Below are 18270 nucleotides of genomic sequence, written 5' to 3'. Positions count from 1 at the left end.
TGGTTCCTTTTAGCCTAAGTATTGTTTAGTTTGTATTTTCTTTAAGTTGTGTTTCTAGTTTGACTTTATTTGGATGTTATGGTTTGTTTTATTTGCATTAACCTAAGTATTGTATTTTGTTTATTTGGATATTGTTTTATGATTTCTATAAATTATGGTTTCTATTAGTCTAAGTATTGTAGTTTGTTTATCGGATGTTGTTTAATAATAATTTCTATAAAATATGGTTCGTTATAATTTTATAATGAGAATGACTGCAATTAGTAAAAGCAAAAAATGGTAATCATATGTTTGTGACCAAACGTCCATGTGTTGTTCATGAAACTAGTTTTGTAACAAATTGATACGAGTTTAGTAAGAAAAAATGTCACAACATAAAATCAATTTGTGACGTTTGTGTGACTATAATCGAGTCACTAATTGTGACGGATTTGTGATTGTATTTTGGTCGTAAAATGTAACGGGCCAGTGACTTAAATATGGTAATAATCTGTGATAAGTATGTTACGATTTTATTGTCACTAGTTGTGGCATAATTGTGACAGTATCGTCCGTCACGAATTGTATCCGTTTTTGCGACTATAATAACGTCATCACAATCAGTGACAAATTGTTACTGTTGTTAATCGTCACATTCGTTTGAGACTTTTTTGAGACATACATAGATTTGTGACGATTTTATTGTAACATTCTAAAATTCGTTTCAGTTTCGACACAAGAAAATTATTGTGACCGAATATCTTTTTATTGTGACTATAATAATCATATCAATATTCAGTTTTTATTGTAGTGGAGGAGGAAACTATTCCCGATGGTTTCGATCCACACCCAGCTCCTGTCGATCGACACCCAATTCGTTCAGACAATGTGCAAATTCCAGCTGCAACCAAGTCAGCAAATCGGCGAATTCCCTTCCCCAAATTCCTAAAAAGTCAAGACAAGCTTTAGATGATGTCAGATGCAAGGCTATGATTGATAAACTGATTGTTCAGATGCCTCTAGTTGAAGCTATTCATCTATCTCCCACAATCAAAAGGTATGTTAAGACAATGGTCACTAAGAATTTGACGAAAGAATGCAGTGTTATGATGATTTCAGAGCAAGGCAGCGACATCATTCAGGAACGAATCCCAAGAAAGCTACCTGATCTTGGAACTTTTGTACTTAGTGTCACCATTAATCACGATTCGTTCCCAAGAGCTTTATGTGATCTCGGTTTTAGTGTGAATCTGATGCCTCGTTCAGTTGCTATGCGTCTTGGGAATTCCAATCTTGAGCCTACCTTTATCACTCTTGTGTTGGCAGATCGTTCTACCCGAATTCCAGATCGAATTCTTATTGATGTTCCAGTGATGATTGGAAAGAGCATGATTCCTACAGACTTTGTAGTCTTGCCTTATGAGAAGGAACCTAAGGATCCAATAATCCTTGGGAGATCCTTCTTGCACACAGGTGGAGCAATCATAGATGTTCGACAAGGGAGGATAGGGCTGAATGTTGGCGATCTTACTATCCAATTCGATATGAACACTTTGGTCAAGAAACCGATCATAGAAGGGAAAACCTTTTTGATAGATTTTTTCACTTCATCAGCTTCAGATAGTATTTCAGAGATGGAATTAGAAGACCCACTAGAGCGAGTTTTGGTCTCTTCCATAGAGGATAGTGCAGATTTGGACAGCAAAACTTCTACATATACTAAGCTGCTAGATGAGACCGAACATGTGATGCAACTTACAGTTGAAGAAGCTCTTCCATCTGTGACTTCAACGTCGACTACTACTTTAGATTGGGATCCAACAAAGGCTCCTAAAATCGAATTGAAACCACTTCTAGCAGGGCTCAAGTACACTTTTCTTGGTGAAAATTCTACTTATCCTTTTATTGTGATTGCTTCTCTTAATCCCGCATAGCTCACCTTATTGCTAAGCAAGCTGCGCAATCATCGCAAAGCTCTTGGCTATTCTCATGATGACATTGCAAGTATATCTCCAGATGTATGCATGCATAGGATCTACCTTGAGGATGAGTCTAAGTCTTCAGTTGAACATTAGCGAAGGCTGAATCCGAATCTAAAAGAAGTGGTTAAGAAAGAGATTATGAAACTGTTGGAAGCAGTGATTATCTATCTAATTTCAGATAACAGTTGGGTTAGTCCAGTTCATGTGGTCCCTAAGAAGGGAGGTGTTACAGTAGTCAAGAATGAGAAAGACGAGCTGATTCCTACTCGGACAATCACAGGACATCGGATGTGCATCGATTACAGAAAGCTGAATGCTGCTACCAGGAAAGACCATTTCCCCTTACCATTTATCGATCAGATGTTGGAGAGGTTAGCAAATCACAAGTACTATTGCTTCCTTGATGGATACTCATGATTCTTTCAGATCCCGATTCATCCAGATGACCAGGAGAAAACGACTTTCACCTGCCCCTATGGTACATTTGCTTATGGGAGAATGCTCTTCGGTCTTCATAATGTTCTTGCAACATTTCAAAGAGGTATGATGTCTATCTTCACAGACATGATTGAGGATATCATGGAGGTTTTCATGGATGATTTTTCAGTTTATGGATCATCGTTTGAGGATTGCTTGGAGAATCTCTGCAAAGTGTTTGCGAGATGTGAGGAGAAACATTTAGTTTTGAATTGGGAGAATAGTCACTTCATGGTACAGGATGGAATAGTTCTCGTACATAGGATTTCTGAGCATGGTATAGAAGTTGATAGAGCTAAGATTGAGGTCATGACAAGTCTTCAAGCCCTTGATAATGTTAAAGCAGTGAAAAGTTTTCTTGGACATGCTAGTTTCTACAGGAGATTCATCAAAGACTTCAGCAGAATCGCAAGACCATTGACTGCTTTACTCTGTAAAGAAGTCAAATTCGAGTTTACACAAGAGTGTCATGATGCCTTTCAGCAGATAAAACAAGCCTTGATCAGCGCACCAATTGTTCAGCCACCAGATTGGGATTTACCTTTTGAGGTAATGTGTGATGTGAGTGATTTTGCAGTTGGAACTGTTCTAGGACAGAGGAAGGATAAGAAGCTTCATGCCATCTACTATGCAAGTAGAACTCTTGATGATGCTCAAAGGAATTATGCAACTACAGAGAAGGAGTTGTTAGCTGTGGTGTTTGCCTTCGAGAAATTCAGATCTTATCTTGTTGGATCCAAGGTCATTGTTCACACAGACGATGCTGCCTTGAAGTATTTGATACAAAAGTAGGATGCTAAGTAAAGACTTTTGAGAGGATTTTGCTTCTTCAAAAATTTGACATAGAGGTTAGAAATCAGAAAGGAGTTGAGAATGGTGTAGCTGATCATTTTTCACGCATTAGGATCGATGATGATGTCTCTATAAACGATTTCTTGCCTGAAGAGAACATATACATGACTGATACAACTAAGAAGATGACTGCAAACTATATCAAGTTTGCAGAATCGAGCTTCAATGTCGATCGACACTCCCATTATGTCGATCGACACTCACATTTCAGAGGAAGTAGATAGTCGAAGTTGTGTGATGGTGTCGATCGACACCACTGCACCTGTCGATCGACACTCTTCTGAATCGATGAGAAATGGGTCACCAACTGAGAATTGCGCCGTCAGAGCGGTCGAGAAAGATTACCCATGGTATGCTGATATTGTTAATTACCTAGCTGCAGATGTGGAACCTGATAAGTTCACAGATTACAACAAAAAGAGATTCCTTAGAGAGATTAGGCGATATTATTGGGATGAACCTTATCTCTATAAGCATTGTTCTGATGGAGTTTAAAAGAGATGCATTGCTGCAACAGAGGTTCCTGATATACTATCACATTGTCACAGCTCTAGCTATGGTGGTCATTTTGCAACTTTCAAGACAGTATCCAAAGTTCTTCAAGCAGGCTTTTGGTGGTCTACAATGTTTCGGGATGCTCAGAAGTTCATATCACAATGTGACCCTTGTCAGAGAAGGGGAAAGATCAGCAAGCGTAATGAGATGCCTCATAAATTTATACTCGAAGTCGAAGTCTTCGATTGTTGGGGTATAGATTTCATGGGACCATTCCCGTCTTCCAACAAAAATCTCTACATCCTAGTAGCTGTGGATTATGTCTCCAAATGGGTAGAAGCTATAGCTAGTCCGAAGAACGATTCAGCGGTTGTCATGAAACTCTTCAAGTCTATCATCTTCCCTTGTTTTGGAGTGCCACGCATAATTATTAGTGACGGAGGTAAGCATTTCATTAACAAGATTCTTGCGAAATTGCTTCTACATTATGGAGTTAAGCATCGGGTTGCTACTCCCTACCATCCACAAACGAGCAGCCAAGTTGAAGTTTCCAACAGGCAAATCAAAGAAATTCTTGAGAAAACAGTGGGTAAGGCGAAAAAGGAGTGGTCCTACAAGTTAGATGATGCACTGTGGGCTTACATGACAGCTTTCAAAACTCTGCTTGGTACCACACCTTTTCATTTTATATATGGTAAAGCTTGTCATCTTCCAGTGGAATAAGAGCACAAAGCAGCTTGGGCAGTCAAGATGATTAATTTCGACATCAAATCGGCTGGAGAAAGGAGACTTATTCAGTTGAATGAGCTTGTTGTAATACGAATTCACGCCTATGACAACTCGAAGCTCTACAAGGAACGCACAAAAGCTTACCACGACAAGAAGATCCTCACTCGGACCTTTAAGCTTAATGACCAGGTACTTCTTTATGATTCTAGATTGACAATATTTCCTGGAAAATTGTCTTCTCGTTGGACAGGTCCCTACACAGTCCACTCGGTTAGGCCATACGAAACAGTCATTCTCAAAAACAACAATGGAAAACCATTTGCTGTGAATGGACATAAGTCAAACACTACTGGACTGAAGCTGAGATTCCAGTAGAAAAGCCTTTGGATCGTCAAGACTCACCTGTTGATTAAGCAACTGCAGAGTGAAGCTATTGACTATAAACAAGCGCTTAGTGGGAGGCAACCCACTGGTAAGTATTTCTCCTTTTTATTTATTTCATTCATTTGATTCTTAACTTAGGATTTTTGATTTTATAGGACCATTGAAAAAAATAATAAAAATAATGTCGACCAAAAACGCGAACTCTCATTTTCCAGGTAAGTCGTTTTAACCTAAAACTTCATCTTTTTCATTTCATTTCTCTCTAAAACCGCTGAATTCACTAAAACCACTTTAGATCCTTCATTTTTTCACCGTTTGTTGTGATTTCAGGCTCAACTAATTAGAATCTCAGGGCAGAAAAAGAAGGCGAGGAAGAGCGTCGGACCTTCCTCCTCCTCCGCCGTCCCTCACCGCTGCCAGCGCTTCTCCACCGCCGCCGGTCACCACCCATCCCAACCGTAATCCCAAGCTGCAGCCCCTCAACCTCCTGTTTATCGATTTCCATGGCCAAAGCTTCCAAATGAGAGAATTCCTTCTCAAAGGGTTTGGGAGAAAGATGTCAACAGGGAATTCACTAAAGGTGACTATATCAATCGCCATTTTTGTCCAGATTGGGATGATTATGATACTCTGTTCTATAATGCCTAGATGAGTGTTGAAATTTTGCTTACTCGGTTTGCGGATTTTGGTTTGATGCAGCGTTTGTAGATAGAGAAATCTGTTTTAGGAATGTTAGATGACATAGGTTTGGGAACCATCTCTTGTAGACAGTACGATTTGTATCCTGAGGTGGTTAAACAATTCATGACTTCTGTTAGGGTTTCTTATGTGAATGACAGGAAACGCAACGCTCAGGAAGGAGCTCTTATCTTCTTCATTCGCGGTGTCAGATACCGTTTACCACTGCGAGATTTGTGTGACATCTATGGGTTTGACAATGATATCACTGGAGTTTTCCTGCCTGGTCAGTTTAAGGACGCTGTACACTTAGGGATCCATCACCCTGTTCTGCGATATTTGGTTAGGCTGATTAGTAGCACACTGTTGTGCAAGATGGAGCCTAGCAAGATGAGACTTTCTGAGTTGTTATTGCTCTATCACGCTCTTCATGACTTCTTTCTAGACAGCCTTGGATTTGAGCAGGTTGACCGTAATGTCAACTTGGTGCTGTGTTCGCTCATAACTTGGTTTTTCTCAAGACCAAGCCCTTTACAGGTAGAGGACAGAAATCTGAGAGAGTTGGCAGGCTTCTCACTCCCATATTCGAGCATTTTCGCATCAGCTTTGAGGGCGAAGAAGTCAACACCACACGTGTCACTATGGACGAGACTTACCTGAAGAACTCTCACCGGCTTAAAGGCAACTTACTGTGGTGCTTCAGAGATGATAGAGGTCAGCACATGATTCAGTTACCTCGCCCTGCACTTACAGAGAATACAGGAGAGCATGAGGAGATAGGCTTTCATCCCGATCCTTCTCTTCTGCATGCCGCACCACGCACCAGGCGACAGAGAGGTTCAGCTGCAGGATCTGCGCCTACACAGACCGAGGACGAGTTCATTGACCCTGCTGGGGGTCCAAGAGTTGGATCTTCCTCATCCGCTCTTCCATATCAATTGCCTTCTCCTCCACCCATCTCGATGGAGCCACAGGTCTTTCAGCAGTACGTCGTTGATAGTTTCAAGAGCGTCTGGAACGCCATAGCTACACTTTCTCGTTACGGTTGTGTTGCTCCCACTCGTCGTCGTCGTCGCTCTCCCGCACCCACCTCCGACTCAGAGCATGAGGACTAGTCATCCTCCTTATCTTGCTTTGTTTTCTGACTTTGTTTTTGCTTTATTTCAGACTATTGGTTATTTGTTTTGAAACTTGTTGCACTTATTTTCTTATGCTTTGTTGGAACTATTGATGTGTGTTTTAGTGATTTAACAGTCTAACTGGAGGATCCATGTGAAAACACTAACCAAGGCTCTACAACAATGAGCAGAATTCACAAAGCTAAGCGAAACGACCAGAGTGTCGATTGACACCAACATGGTATCGATCGACACCATTCTCAGGTGGCAACTCACGTTTTCTAACTTTTGACTTTTGATTATTTCTCTTTCGATTCCTCTAGATTAATAACTCTGGGGACAGTGTTATCTAAGTTTGGGGGAGTCAATTACTAACTTCATCTTTTCTTTTCTTATGAGTCAGTTGTGTCATTTTAACTTAGATAGTCGTTTTATTGAGTCAAAACTTTTGTCTGAAATTATGATCTATCTCTCGAGTTTATTGCCTGGATTGCTTAAGTACTGCAGATTCAAATCAATCAGACTAATGGAAAATCCAGAAAGCCAATCAACAAACTTAAGGACATCCATTCCCAACATAATCCACAAAGGCTGAAGCTAATCTCACTGCTCTTCCTTTTATCTCATCAAAACGGTTAGTGCTCATAGGACTTGACTCCCTGTTCATACCTGATAAGTCGACTAATGCGTTAAAAAGAAAGTGTTCCTCTCCCCAAATAAAAAAAATAAATAATAAATAATGAGAGATTGAGAAAACTTTCGGATAGTGTATAGAGGTAGGAATGTTTCCTATGACCCCATTATTATACATTATTTGGAACGATCAATTACAAAGGTTGGAAAAATGTCGAGGGTGTCGATCCAGTATGCGAGTTCCCCTTTGTTTACTCTCTAAAAAGAATAAGTTTGGGGGAGAGAAAGAACACCAAAAAAATAATATTATATAAAGAATGGTCGATTTATCATGGTATAGTACATGAATGAGTCTAGAAGGTTCTTAAGCATTTACTTGATTGATGAGACCCAGCTATGATAGCCTAGTGGATATAGTTGAGTGCTTTGGTATGGAATCTAGGATGTTGTGTGGGCTAACGGAGAATTATATGGTGGTTAAGATTTGATTACATTTGTTTAGTGCATGGATTTGGTTTGTATGATCAAGGTAATAAACTAGAGAGATTGGGAGTTTCTATGTTTTTCAAACCTCTTTCACAGATTCAACCTTTTGTTTTGCTTGAGGGCAAGCAAAAGCTAAGTCTGGGGGAATTGATATATCCTGGTTTTTATTGATTTCTAACATAGTTTCAGAATGGTTTTTAGAGTCTTTCTAGTCTTTTTCGTATGTTTTGAGTCATTTCAGGTACACTTACACATCTGAGAACTATGGAGCACAATAAGGAATTTTGGAAGCTTTTCAACAATGAAGATCTTGAAGGACGTTTTTCAGAAGCTTGTGTCGATCAACACCACACCTGTGTCGATCGACACTCTTATTGCTGCCAAGGGAATTCTCGTTTTCTACCAAGTCTTTGAGAAGCCCTGAAGTTTTCCTTATTTGCAAAATAGTCCCTACACATTTTTAGTCACGAATATACCTAATTGTTTGGTCATTGTTAGACCTAAGTTATGTTCTTTTAGCTTTTGTTACACATTTTGAGAGAAGAATCCAATCCCTTTAGAGAGGATTCTGAACTACTTTGCTATTATTCTTAATTCATCAATGAAAACTATTCAGATTATGATTTTTGTTTATATTGTCATGTCTGAGTAATCACCTTGTTGGGTTTAGGGAGTCTCAATAGGGATTTAGATGGATTAGTAGATCGAAAACCCCTTAGTATTATTCTTAGAGTTCTTCATCTTGATTATTCTTATTGCTAGTTTTGGATTGATCACATAGAACTTGATATTAGATAATAGGTATGCCCGTCATAGGTACTTGTTATTTGAACCATCATAGATGAGCCTAGGCATTTAAGAAACTAGGTGAACTAATCGAGCTTATTAACAATGCATGCTTTAGCATAGGATTTTTCGGCTTCTCTGGTTATCTTAGCTTTATGTATAGAGAGTTTTGCGGAACGCCACCGGTAAATTTAGAATCATAGTTTGAGTTCGAGAACGGTGCGATAACAATCCTAATATTAGCTAGATCTACAATTTTTCTATCTCCCAAGACAATTCCTTAGACCCGACGCTTTAATCACTTGAATCTACAACTCATTTACTTGCTTGTTTGTCTTTTACATTCAATTACTTCATTTAGCTTATTAAACAACATCATTAGTCTATTGTGTGAACATCGAGAGCTCAGTGGACTTTGACCCTTAAGTGCTAACGACGATCTCTTATTTGTGGGAGTAAGCCTAAGGCAATTTGAGTTATATAAGATGTTATGGTCAAGTGGTTAATATAGGTGAGCTTGAGACTCTCGAGGCTAACAACAAACCTACCACAAAGCTTGACTTCGAATTAAGGGACGACACGTAAGTCTATGTACCTAGTTTTTTTTGTTTAGAGCAAAAGAATGCAACTATTGTTTCAATCTCTCTAATATATTGTTTGGTTTAGTGATGAGATAATGTCCCGTACTTTGTGGGGAGCATTTGCTCAGAGTGTTTTTAATGCATGTGAATCTGCTGATGGTCTTTGCAAAGATTAAGTCTTACAAAGGTACATGTCTGTTATCAACTTTATTGACATTACTCACCAATTCTAACAATTATTACCTGAAATAAATGTTCTATTTTTCGTGTATGTAGGAGTTAGGAGTTTGTCTAACTCCTTTGATGCATCTCAAGTCCACATCAACCCGGATTTCCCTGAAGTTCAAGCTTTTGTTTCTCGGTCTGTTTTCTTTGATCATTTGTTTATTTGCTAATGGTTTTTAACTCACATTCCGTTTATATGATGTTATTGAACAGTTTACATGCTGATGGTTTTTCTCTCACTTTTCGTGAGAGTGTTCCAAAGTTTCAAATGGTTACTGTGAAACAGGATGATGACTGTAAGCAATATGAGAGGAAGTCAATCTGTGATCTGCTTCATTCTATGGAGGTTTGAGTTCTTAATATACATGTACTATAAATTTGAAGTTATCATATACTTATTTATATAAATTTGTAATTTCAGATTGGAAAGGTTAGGGTTGTCTGCACCATCTATGCTCTTGACTTGGATTGGTCATGGTATTACTTTAGTTGTCGTAATTGCAACAAGAAAGTGACTCACATTCATGCTGGTGTTAACACAACTTCACTGAAGTCATCAAAACCAAGGTTTTGGTGTGATGTCTACAAGAATGCTGTCACTAATGTGCAAGCCAAGTAATTATACCTCATAGTTCATGCCCTTTACTAACTCAGCTAGCCAATGCACACATAAAGTAGGTACATGCTTTATGTGAAAGTCATGGATGGCACTGGTGAAACTAAATGCCTCTTGTTTGATACCATCTATGCTGACATGGTTGGTGAATCATGTACATCCATGTTAGGTGGCTCTTTTAATGAGGTATTTATACTATCAAAATAGTTTGATTATAGTGTTTGGCTGAATCTAACATGTTACAAGAGTATAACTAACAATATATGGTCTCACTATTTAGACTGAGGATCCAAATGATGTCCCTGACGGTTTAAGAAATTTGGTTGGGAAGACTTTCCTATTTCTGGTCTCTGTTGAGAAAGAAAACATATGGGATAGTAAGGATTCTTTTAAGGTCACAAGGCTATTGTCTAACGATGGTCTATGTGGTGATGAGGTCCTGGAAGACTTAGAATACTCTGTCAACCCTGCATCCATTATTTCTAGGGACCAGGTATGATTCTACACATGTTATCCTTAACAAATCAGGTGTAAATGAAACTTTATCAATGAAACTTTTCTAAACTATATTTTCGTGTTTACAGTGTCTTATGTTAACTTTGAGTTAGGAGACTTCAGACTCAGTGACTCCATTATCTAAGCGTGTTTATACTACAAAGTTGTCAGACTCAGAACAATCATCCAGTTCCAAAAAGCTTTGTGTTCAGCCGTTGGATTTGGAGAAATCTGAACCTGAGTTTAATGATGAACTCGCTACTAAGGAGGTGAAGAATGCTTAGATCACAGACATTGTTGATGGTGCTGGAATTATAGATAAAGGAAAGGGTGTTAGGATATGACCCACGGTATACCGCTGGTTAAGTATTTTTTATTTATTTTTACTTTTATAAATTGAAAAATTTGTTATGTATAATGTTTGTTGTTATTTGTGTTAGTTAATAATTTTCGATACGTTTGTGTACGGTTTTTAGTGAGTCGTATGTTTACGATATTAGTAAGTCTAATACTGTAGATTTGACCCATGGTACACAATGGGATAATATTTTGAATTTTATTCATAATGTTTTGTATTTAAATTATATAATTCAAATTTTTAATGTTTTTAAATTTAACCTGTAAAACATATGTAATTGAATAACTTTGTGTCAAAGAACATTAACATTTAGAGGTGTCAAAGAAGATTAACACTTAAAAGTATCAAAGAAGATTAACACTTATTTTGATATACTATAATATTGATTTTTAAAAGAGTTACCAAAAATATAATAAGAGTTTAATTGTATTTATTATGTTATTTTTTTGTTTAATAGTTTTCTGTTTAAGATTCTGTAATTTGATTGTTAATTTTAAGATTCAACCTAATTTAATATAATATTTATTTGTTTAGATTTGTTATTTGAGATATTTTTTTTTGTGTCTTTTGTTCTTTATCTTTTTTGTCCGCAAGGTCTATCATAATTAAGGTGACGTGACCTGTAAAGTATAACCTCGTTTATATATAGATCATAGAATCTGTAGATTATATTTAATTGATTATATGTTACATTATAATAATTGAAAAGGAAAGGAAAAAAAATATTTGTATAAGGAATTAGGATATACACATGCGACATACACAATTAATATCGAAGAAAAGGAATAAAGATTTTAAATGTAAAATTGTACCAATTCATATGCATAATATATTACATGTCGATGCAAACGATCAATTAAAAAAAAATGTTGATGCAAACGATATGGTGAGTTCATAATTGAAATTTAGAATCCTTCAAAAAAAAATAACGTGATGAATGAGACTGAGACCTTATTCACTCAAATACTTGTATTTAGCAAAGTTTATATAAGAAACATGTTAGGTTTACTTGTATATATTCAATTTATCATAATTGATAGAATTACTTACAATAAATTGTTTCAACCAAAATATATAATACTTACATTACACAACTCTTTTATGAAAACTAAACCTCTTAAACCGGTTGATCCAAAAAATGACATTTTATATTATTACAAAAGAAAATAAAAAACATAGCTAAAAAGAGGTTCTCAAAGAAAAAATGTAAAACATAGAATACAACCAAAATGGTTTTAGTGCGTAGCTTCTTTTGATCTACATATTGCTTATTGCAGGAGCACATTTTCCGATTGCACTCGATTTGATGTATTCACTACTTCATGGTCAATGAATTAAAAATTGACAACCGTGTGTAGGCATGACCAAAATCTAATCGTAACCGTATTTTGGACCGTAACCGGACCGTTTATTAACCGTAACCCAACCGTAACTGTATAAAATGGCTAATAACCGTAACCGTTAACCGTGAAAATAGATCCGTTACGGTTAAGAAAATATACTAACTGTAACCGTTAATTAACTGTAACCGTATCAAAACCGTCGGTTAACCGTATTGTTAAAACCTTAAAAATATAGTTGTAACTGTATATAATTCTAAATAAATAATTATTTCACTAAAATAGTAATTTAAATCGTTTAATATGCCAACTACTACGATCGAAGTTACTCCACTACTCTTTTTACCATAAATCAAATCATAAGTAGTTCATATTATTATTATTTATACTCTTAAAAATGTTTCTTAATGTTCACAACATCTTCTCTTTAGTATTGTTTTTGTTTGAAAAATATAATAAATTCAATCATTATAATTATGACCATTAATTTGTTTATTTAAGAAAAATAGATAGCTGATTCACTATATAAATATTTGAAACACATATTCATATAAAATAAATATTATTTGATATATCACTATTTATTTATTTATTTTATTATAAAGATTAAAAATATAATATTTTGTCTCATATATTAACTATATCATAATTATCAAATAACCGTAACTGTATTTAACCATAACCGTATTTAACCGTAATCGTATTTAACCGTAACCGTATTTAACCATAACCGTATTTAATCGTAATTGTATTTAACCGTAACCGTATTTAACCGTAACCGTTTTAACCGTATATATAACGGTTAAGGTTAAGGTTAAAAAAAATTTATAACCGTAACTGATGGTTAGTAAACCGTAACTGTAATAACCGTAACCGTGGTCATGCCTAACCGTGTGATTATAATGAAATCATGATACAACGGAGACAAAAAATTTGGAGGTTTGTTTGCTAGAAAATGAATTAGTTGCTTTATGTTTGATAACGGTAGACGATGTTATAGTAGGGAGTATTTATAGTCGTGTAAGGTAGTTTTTGAAGATCTTGGTAAGCAATGACAATATCTTTGATATCATAACACATTTGGAATAAAATATTAGATTTCGCGGATTTTAGAGGAATATGCAATATATTGTTATTGAGTAGCAATTAGTTGAGATATTATAGATGTGTAATCAAATAAGAGGACAGAAATTTAGGAAATACGAATTTAATACATTGAATTTGTATTCAATATCTCTAGAAATCTTAACAATACATGCTATGTTTGGTAAGTAAATGCCAATAATTAGGAATCATCCATTTATTATTTTTCAAAAGCGAAGAATTATTTTTTTATAGAAACATCATTTATTTGGTATGAAGTTTTTGGGAATGTCTTATTCGTTTTAAATTATTTGTTTAAATGGTTAATTAATTTTACATCAATTAAAAAGGAAAAAAGAAAGATGCCGAAAATATAAATTAGTAAATGATTTGATTTTATTTTCTTTATTAAAATAGACTAATATCTATGAAAGATATGGAAATGTCCAATTGAGGATTCCAGGTCAAAAACTTAAAAAAAAAAACCCGACTCAATTGGATTTCTTAAAATATACTTCAAAAATGTTAAGTAGATTAACAAAGATTTATTTTGTATTCATGATACAGAGTGTATTATACTATTATTACAATGCAAGATTAAGATCAAAATCATTATCTTTTCTCATGACCTTCTTTACTTCTTCTCCTTCATCACCTTCTTCATTATCATGACTATTTTTTAAAAAAAGTTTAGCTCATGATTATCATAAAATTATATTGTTATAATTATAGATTTAACAAAAAATCATTACTAGCTAAAAAAATATTTCTTATGGATTTATATATTTAAATTCCATTTTTTGGATTCAAAATATAACTTTATAAAAATAAAATAAGAAATGAAATGTAAAATTGTGGATGTGTCATAGAAACGAACACAAAAACTCGCGGCAGCGGCAGCGGCATCGACATCTAAAAAAACACAAAACCCGCGGCAGCGGCAACCACAGCGTCTGCAGCGACGAAATGAACAACTTGTGGTAGTGTTTGCCGCCGCAGCCGCTGACGCATCCGCCAGCGTTAACCAAGCGAACAAAATAAATAATATATCCGGTTTGTGATCTAGATTTATGAGAGTCCGATAGATACATTACCTCTGCAAAACCAACTAAACCAAACTCGGAATTTCCAAAATAATATAATCTTAAATCAATAGTACCTTGAAGATAATAAAATATGTGTTTAATCCCATTCTAGTGTCTTCTAATAGAGGATTAATTGTACCTTGCAAGCAAATTAGTAGCAAAAGAAATATCTGGTCTTGTACTATTTGCAATATACATAAGTCCACCGACAACACTCATGTAAGGTACTTTGGGACCAAGTATATCTTTGTTATCCTCATAAGGTCTAAATGGATCATTTCAACATTTAAAGATCTATTTACCATAGGAGTAATTAAAAGATTCGCTTTATCCATATTAAAGCGGTTTAAAATATTTTTTATATAGTTGGATTGATGCACAAATATACCTTCAAATGCTCAATTTGAAGTTCAAGACAAATTTTGTCTTTCCAAGATCTTTCATTTTGAACTCTTCTTTCATATGAGTTCGTGCATCATTAATCTCTCTTGGTATTCCAATTATATTTAAGTCATCAACATAAACAACAATAATCACAAATCTTGAAGAAGATTTCTTAATGATTTTAAGTCGATGAGTCTAATGCCTCAGGAACTTTTAATCTTTCAAGGATTTTCATATATATATCATTATCAAGAGATCCATATTAATAAGTTATCACTACATCAATAAGGTACATATATAAATTATTGGATGCCGAAAGGCTCATTATATACTTGAATGTAATTGCATTTATGACCTCAGAATATGTTTCTTCATAATCAACTCTTGGGTCTTTGAGAGAAACCTTGTGCAACAAGTCGCGCTTTATATCGTTTGATCTCATCTTTCTCATTTTTTTCGCATAAATACCCACTTGTACTCATGTTTTACATTATCAGATGCAGTGACAATATGTCCAAACACATTTCTATTTTCATCATCAATATCATTTCTATCCCATATGATACCATTATGGACATAATTAATTGAAATCTCATATTTTTTTGTATCGTCCCGAGGACTTGGTTCTTCTTGAAGAACCTTTTCATTTTCTTTCTCTTTCGGGGATTTTTATCTTTTGAGCCAGTAGGCCTCCCACACTTTAATTGAACCTTGGGCTCATTAATTTTGCTCTCTTCTAATTCCAGCTCTCTAGAAATTTCAACTTTTGATGGGCCATTTGAAACTGGAATATATTCTATATCACCTTGCTTCTATTAGTGAACGAATCTGGTACTTATTATATTTGGTGATATATAACCGACTATACTCCTAATCTCTTTTGGGACCCCATTTCTGTTCTTTCTGGTGGTGCTATAGACACATATACCGCACATCCAAAAATGCGAAGATGGGATACATTTAGTACTTGACCATATGTCATTTGTAAAGGAGAATATTCATTATCTGGACTTAGTATAATCTGATCCAAAGAACCAAAGCCGCATCATGCAATATAGCATGACCCCATGTAGAAATTGGGATTTTTGTTCTCAATATTAACGGTATAGGAATGATCTGCAACCTTTTAATTAAAGATTCAGCCATGCAATTTTGTGTATGAACATGAGAGACTAGATGCTCTATATCGATTCCCATCGATACACAATAGTCATTAAAGGCTTGCGAAGTAATTTCCCTTGCATTATCAAGTCTGACTTTCTTTATAGCACAATCAAGAAATTGTGCCTTTAACTTGATTATTTAGGCAATGAATCTTGCGAAAGTCGTGTTACGTGTAGTCAAAAGACATACATGTGACCATCTAGTAGAGGCGTAAATTAATATCATAAAATATCAAAACAACATGCACGGTGGGTGGAATTGGTCCACATATGTCACAATGAATTCAAGACAAGAATTCAGGTCTTTCATTCCCAATTTTAGTTGGTGATGGGCTTGTTATGAGTTTTCCTTGAGAACATGCGTTACATGAAAACTCATCAGATTTGAATATTTTTTGGCTTTTCAATGGATGGTTATTAGAACTTTGCAAAAACTTTTGCGTCATGACTGAACTAGGATGTCCAAATCTTTCATATCATGTCTTAAATGTACTCGAGTTTACTATAACATTTGTTGTGATTATATTTATTTTTGTGCAATATAATCCGAAAGATAACATTGGCAATTCTTCCAATAGGTATTGCCTCTTAGATTTTATGCAAAGATATTCAATGCCATCTGTAACACTCTCAAACCGTTCTAGAACTAAGAACGAATCCGGAAGCGTTACGTGTGATGCCCGTAGACGATCTGACCGAGTTCCCAGAACACATCCGGTACCAAGGTCAGTTCATCCGTGAACATCGTTCCTCACGAAGAACACGGCCTAAGGCTTTTCAACCCATACCATGTCCGTAAGTTGTGTTAGTCGAGACAAGACTAATATCAGGAGTACACAAGGCTTTTAAAGAAAATCTTTTTTTTTCAATAAACATTGAAATACTTACAATGGATTGGGCTCTCGAGCCTAATACTTAAATCGAGAATAACTACATATCTAACTTTACAAAGACAACAAACTCTACACTGGTTCCCCAACGTCCGTGCTCTTCTTTAGGTCTTCATAACTAAGGTTACCTGTAAGACAAAAAGTAGAATACTGAGTAATCTAAGATTACTCGGTAAGTCCGGGATCTCTAAAAATGATAATAACCTAACCCAACCCCAATCAATAAGCAGCAAGCAACCAAGCAATGCAACAAAAAAATGTATATACTCCATTGAGTATACATAAACAATGCGCAATGAAATTAAATATGCATGCAACCAACTACTCTACCATTAAACCTGGGGCCCCGCGTATTGATAACACAACTTTTTAACCCGTTTTAGCTATTGGTTTCTTATGTTCAGAGAGCATTTGGTGCCATTCTAGAGCCAATAAGAGGAGAAACACGTATTATAGGTGCCAAGAAGGTTTTAAGAGTTTTGAAGCTAAAAGTATCAAAAGACGATCACCACCGACCATTAGGTCACGCCCAAGTCTTTCCCTTTTTGCGCAGCCGCCATTAGGCTCCTTCCCTGAAGCCCACTACTCGGCCCGATCACTTACTTATCCGGCGGAATGACATTCTTACCCCTAAACCTAATTTTTGGGCCTCAAGTATAAATACTTGTCCTTAGCCCTAACCCTAAGTGTGCCTTCATCACCAGTGAACCCTAGCTGTCGCCAAGAGCTGCCCGCTTGCTGTCGCACCTCTTGAAGCTTGAAGAACACCATCTCTCTCTCTCTCTTTCTCGTTTTCGTGTAAGACTCTTTAAGGTGGATCTTTGCCTCTTGTATTCTCCATTCAAAGAAATAATCTCTAAACCCTTTTTTAAGTGTTATTCATCTTTTAGTTATGGTTTACTCAACCCAACTTTTGATTAGCTCCTTTGCCATGAGCGAGTAGATCTCTAGTTGGGTTTGAGGGGGTTTCAAAGGGGAATTCATGGGGATTAATAGTTCAAAAGTCTAGGTTGGCGGTTTCTATGGTTTTGTTTGATCGTTTACACTATTTTTTCTAGTTGAGTTGAATCTTAATGCTTGTATGTCCGGAACATCACCTAGTCATGACCTTAGGTATTTCATGCTTTGGCAAAATCTCGTTTGAATGCTTGACCTAACTCAGCTGAATAAAGAACTATAATCGTTGCACACCCGCCTAGTGATAGGGACTTATGGACTAGAATCGAATTTGAACTTAATGCTTTGATCTTGTATTTTGAAACCATGTTAGCACCTACTAACCGATAGGGCAACTAAGTACGCAAGATATTAGTGATAATAGCCGGCTTTCACCTACTAACCGTTAGAGTTAGCTGGTCTTGATAGATTTTTGTATGTCCGAGAATTTGGAAGTAAACAAACCTAACCATGTTATCACCTAGATTGAGATCTATACCTTATTTATTGAACCA

At 35.8% G+C, this 18270-nt stretch overlaps 4 pseudogenes across 4 annotated transcripts; 3 read left to right on the top strand and 1 right to left on the bottom strand.

The window, feature by feature from the left end:
- Positions 1-908: 908 nt before the first annotated feature.
- Positions 909-4903, top strand: AT5G33204 (annotated as a pseudogene; the record flags this gene model as incomplete). Its single annotated transcript has 1 exon — positions 909-4903.
- Positions 4904-5275: 372 nt separating this feature from the next.
- On the top strand, positions 5276-6682 carry AT5G33202 (annotated as a pseudogene; the record flags this gene model as incomplete). Its single annotated transcript has 1 exon — positions 5276-6682.
- Positions 6683-7710: 1028 nt separating this feature from the next.
- Positions 7711-10800, top strand: AT5G33200 (annotated as a pseudogene; the record flags this gene model as incomplete). Its single annotated transcript has 11 exons — positions 7711-7756; positions 7857-7973; positions 8055-8132; positions 9111-9180; positions 9309-9367; positions 9457-9541; positions 9619-9751; positions 9836-10020; positions 10084-10207; positions 10302-10514; positions 10630-10800.
- Positions 10801-13882: 3082 nt separating this feature from the next.
- Positions 13883-16303, bottom strand: AT5G33175 (annotated as a pseudogene; the record flags this gene model as incomplete). The annotated part of the gene is made up of 1 exon: positions 13883-16303.
- Between the last annotated feature and the right edge of the window lie 1967 nt (positions 16304-18270).

Source organism: Arabidopsis thaliana, chromosome 5, assembly GCF_000001735.4.
Source record: "Arabidopsis thaliana chromosome 5, partial sequence".
In the NCBI taxonomy this organism is placed as follows: Eukaryota; Viridiplantae; Streptophyta; class Magnoliopsida; order Brassicales; family Brassicaceae; genus Arabidopsis; species Arabidopsis thaliana.
Note: the sequence above shows the minus strand (reverse complement) of the source record. Positions and strands in the feature narration are given on the sequence as shown.